The sequence below is a fragment of the Acomys minous genome, assembly GCF_964271855.1.
Source record: "Acomys minous genome assembly, chromosome: 16".
In the NCBI taxonomy this organism is placed as follows: domain Eukaryota; kingdom Metazoa; phylum Chordata; class Mammalia; order Rodentia; family Muridae; genus Acomys; species Acomys minous.
Window position 1 is genome coordinate 14,271,428 of NC_140498.1, and position 5,251 is coordinate 14,276,678.

The window sequence follows — 5,251 nt, forward strand, 5'->3', positions numbered from 1 at the left end:
GAACAGAAGGGAGGTGAAGTCAACACCGTACTTGTGTTTTTTGTACACACCGCAGTTGCTGTGTACTCCAGCTGGTTTTAAAGTGGAGGTCAAGTGACTTTGCATGCATTGATATTCTTGAAGTACTTTTGTGTTTGAGAATTTCACGCATGTCAGCGGTGCATTTGAGTTCTATGTGCTCCCAGCTCCTTTCCTAACTTTCCCAAGACCATCTTCATAGTGTCCCCTCCCAGGGCCCCGTTAGTGCTGCCCACAGTGCATGTGTGTGGGGCCGTCCACTGGAGCATGGGCAGCCCACCAGCGGCCACACCCCGAGGAAAACTGACTCACCCCTTGCACAGCAGCCATCAGCAGCTGCTCAGCTAAGACTTGGGCCTCACGAGCCACTGCCATCCATGTTGGACTGCTGACTGGCTTGACCTTGCTCAGGTCCTGTGCAGGCATCCGCAGCTGCTGTAAGCTCATGAGCGCGATGTTCCTGTCATGTTCGGAAAACATTTTCACGGCAGTCCTCCACAAACTCTGCTCTCACTCTGTCTACTCTTCCGAGCTGTTTGTCCCCTAGCCGTGTGCGGTTGGGTGTGGTATGGGTGTCTTATTTGTAGCCGAGCATTGCACTATCACTTAATTTCTGCATATTGACCCAGATATACTCCTCCCCCCCCTTTTTTTTTTTAGAATCTCACTCTGTATCTGTGGCTGGTCTGGAGCTTGCTGTCTAGACAATCCTGGCCTCTAACTAGTAGAGACCCACCTGCCTCTGCCTCCCGAGCGCTGGGATTAAAGGCATGTGTCACCACGCCTAACCTGCATAACTTTTGAAAGCATATTTATGAGCTAGAAAGAGCAGTCTTCTCTGAGTAATTTACAGTGACCGTGAGGATTTCAGTTGAGATTTTTTTAAGCCCCAAGGGCTTCAGTTTTTAATGCACCCGAAACTCCATTTACCTCTCATGTGGCACTGAGTAGCTCAGGCTGCATAGCTCAGCTGTGTTAAAGGAGAAGTTTTGAAAACTGAATATTATGTATACATTGCCTTCAGTAAATCCAGATGTGCTTCTGTATCTAGCACAACTGTATTAGTAAAGGCTCTCTAGAGTAATAGAGCTTATAGAATGAATATATATATATATATAAATAAAATGAATATATATAACTATATAACTATATATATACATATACATATATATGTATATATATAGTTTATTAGGATGGCTTATGGGCTATGGTCCAGCTAATCCAACAATGGCTGGCTATGAACAGAAAGTCTGAGAATCCGGTAGTTGCTCAGTCACAAGGCTGGATGCCTTAGCTGGTTTTCTGTCTATGCTGGAATCCCAAGGAAGTAGCATCCAATACCAGTGAAGGAATGGACCTGCTTGCAGGGCAGGTGCAAGTAGGCAAAGAGCAAAAGCTTCCTTCTTCCGTGCTCCTCTCCCGTCTCCCCCCAAGACAGGGTCTCTCTCTGTAGCCTTGGCTGTCCTGGACTGGATTTGTAGACCAGGCTGGCCTTGAACTCACAGCAATTCGCCTGCCACTGCCTCCCTGAGCGCTGGGACCACCATGCCTGGCTTCTTCCATGCTTTTATATAGGCTTCCTGCAGTCCCTCTGTGATGGACTGTGACCTGGAAGTATAAGCTGAAATAAATAATAGTTTCCTTCCCTTAGTTGACTTTGGACAGAGACCGCGCCCTCCCCCCAGTAGTAGATCTCAAACTCGAACAGTGACCCTTCCATTGTCCCAAGCAGTGTGGGTCCCGACCTTAAGGCAGGAAACGTCTGGAAAACAGAGGCTCTGGCTGGGGAGGGAGGAGTTAGGTGTGAGGTGTGGGAGATGGAATTTCACAGCTGGCAACAGGCGGGCTTCAGGGTCTGTAGAAGGTTGGAGACAAGACAGGTGAGGGGATGGAGCTACCAGGGAGCTGTGAAGCAGCTGAAGGATGGCGTGGTGTGGGCTTTCTCATGTCCTGGCCCTCCGGCCTCTGCCTGTCATCTTGGTAAGGTCTGACAGCTTATTACATAGAGCCAAGAAGTGATGGCCAAGAGACAGAAAAAACCCTGCCTCAGGACCTAGGTGAAAGGTGTTCACAGCCCGGGGGTGGGGTGGGGGTGGGGGGTGAAGACAGAAGGAAGTGAGAGAAGGGGGAAGGGCAGCAGTAAGGGAGAAAGGCCACACAATAGCACAGCTGACATTAACTCGTTAAGCTTCTGTGTTTGTCTCTACCATTCGGTTTTGACAGGTGCTATGTGTACATGCAAACCTAAGTTTCTCTGGCTTGTTAGCCTGAACTCCTCTGACTGGTAGCTCCCCCTCCTTATTCCTTATTAGTCTACCACAAGCAAGCTAGAATTAGATCAGAGTACCCTGGGTCTATCTGCTTGACCAGCAATCCTGCTGGCTGTGCAGAAGAGGGTAGGGAAAGGGATAATGGCTGGCCCTAGGGTCTAGCGTTGACAGCTGCTCGCAGCTGGGAAACCTCAAACACATCTCTTACCTTTGTGGCTTGGTTTCTGCTGTCCTTGTAGCTTTGGAAATAAAAACTGGAAACAGGAGACAGTGGATGGCACAGCAGTTAAAGGTGCTTGACACCTGAAGAATTGAGTTCAATCTCTGGGATCCACAGTGGTGGAAGGAAAAATTTGAAAGTTGTCCTCTGACTGCCACACAAACACGCCGGCATGGCCCTTGCAAGCAAGCAAACATAAAAACCAAACAAAATGATCACCACCACCACCACCACCACCACCACCAACAACAACAACAAACAACAACAAGAACAACAATCTCCAAAACAAATCCCTCAAATCCTACCAAAATCCAAACTAGAAATCTATTTAGGATTCCAAGGTGCTTGGCTCCATCTGCTGGCCAGTTTTGGTCACTGCACCTTTTTTGCACTCCTGTCTCTTGACTGTAAGTATTCAGGAAAGTAATTCTGTCTGCTGCGGGGGCTGGGGAAGGGCTGAGCATGACTCAGGTGTCCTGAGGGTCCTGAGAGTTGCTGTCATCTCTATTTACACTGGTGATATTTTCTGTCCTCTGTAAGCTGTCATGATAGAGAAGTCCTAAGTGTCAGGCCCGATGTTTCTGACGTCATAGAGGCCCACACAAAAGCAAGGACTCACTCCAGGTCACTCAAGCAGGTCCTAGTTTTCCAACACCAAATCCACAGTGCACACCTCTCCAGCTGCCTCCAGTGTCTCCAGGATTCCTGTCCTGGCTAAACCCTCTTTTCCTTTCTCCCGGAAGCAGGGAGGGCTAATAGCACAGTGCTTTAATCCAGTTGTTACCATGACAACCCCCTAATCCAGTTCCTTGCCCCAGGGTGTTTGTCCTCTCCGAGCCAGAGCATCCCTGGAGGGAGGGGCCGTGAAGGGAGGAGGGCCCTGCATTGCCTACAGCCTCACCAATCAGCTCTGTGAAATGGCGGAGGAGGCTGCATGTCAAGCGCTCTGAGAGTCCGTGAGCCTTCTGTGGACCTGGAAGCTAACTGCGGTCCAGTTAGCACAAGCTCTATGGCGCCTCAGAGCAGAGGGGTGCGCGAGGAGCTGGAAGGCAGTTCAGAAAGCTCAGCGAGAAGAAGGGAGCGTGACAGCAGAAGATGGAAACACTTCCCATGTTCATGGGTTGGCAGACTTCACATCGTGAACATGGACATATTACCAGAAGTGCAGACCCCATTAAAAGCCCAGTAACATTGTTCACAGAACTAGAAAAAAAAAAAAAACAACCAAACAATCCTAAAACTCAGAGGGACGCACAAACACTCTCCATAGCCAAAACAGCATTGAGCTAACAGCAATGCCGGAGAGATGACAACATCTACGTCAAGCTACATGACTCTTACAGGGACAAAAGCATATGGGCACTGGCACAAAGCACGATCAGACCAGCAGAATAGGACCTAGAAATAACCCCCCAAAATCTATAGGCATCTGACTCTGACAAAGGTGCCAAGACGCACACTGGAGAAAAGCTAGCCTCCGGACATCCCTGAGCAGAAGACTGAGCTGATCTCTGGCTCGTGTTCTACAAAAATCCGCTCAAAGTGGACCAAACACCTTAATGTGAGGCCTGAAACCTTGAACTGACTAGAGGAAGATTCTTCAATCTACAGACAGGGGTGAGGGGTTCCTGAAAAGCTCCAACAGCGAATGGCGGTGGCGTGAGAGGGCACACAGCAGTGGGGACACACTGCTGAGTGAAAGGGACCTTTGCTGAGCACACAGAGAATTAGGGTAATCAACCCACATCATCCAGTCAACAAACGGATACACAAACCAGACTGTTCTCAACAGAGGAAATACAAGCTGGGTGTGTGGCGCCATCTGCAGTTCCAGCACTTGGGAGGATCAAGAGTTATCAAGAGTCCAAGGTAAAAAACAAACAAACAAACAAACAAACAAACAAACAAAGAGTCCAAGGTTATCCCCAACTCCACATCCAGTTTAAGTCTAGCCTGGGGAGGAAGGGACAGGAGAAGAGATGGGAGTTGGGAGAGAGAGAGAAGCCGGGAGGGCAGAGGGGTCTGAGAGGCCCCCCCAAATCTTTCCAGAGTGTCTCTCAAAGACACTTTCCCAGGCTTGGGGAGAGAGCGTTCAGTTCTTCAGGGCAAGCACACATTGCAAGCTGTGGCAAATGCTGCTGCACTGTTCTGCCCAACAGACTGGCTGTCACTCTGGGTTTCCTCCAAGACCCGTTGACGACTCTATCCTCAGACCATCCACAAAGCTGCCAGCCTCCCAGTAGTTGGTTTGGTCTCCTTGAAGCGAAGGATCTGTCCACAGGGAGCTCAGACTGTTGGTACCCAGAGGCCTTTGCTAACTGCTGCTGGTCTCCCAGGACTCCTGGCTGTCCATGCCGGGCCCAGCTCACGTTTTCAATCTGTTATGAAGTCTTCCCCGGGTGACCTGCAACACAGGAATCCTCCCTTTCCAAACGTCTCAGGACCTTTATGCCCAGTGTTCCAGAATTGTGCCACATCAAGGCCTCTTTACTAGGTTACAAGCCCATTAAGCATCCCATGAGAGTGGAAGAGGAAACTGCTAAATTAATTGGCGGTAATAGAAGCTGTTAAGTGGAGAGGCTGGGGCTGGGAAGGTGGCTCAGCTGGTAAGGAGCCGCGCAGGCAAGCATGGGGGGTTGTGTTCGGTCCCAAGAACCTTGCATTTAAGAAGCCGGTGTTTTCTTGCCTAAGACTTGAACTTTCTTGCTTAAACTCATTGTAAGATGCTTTTATTGCTTTTGAG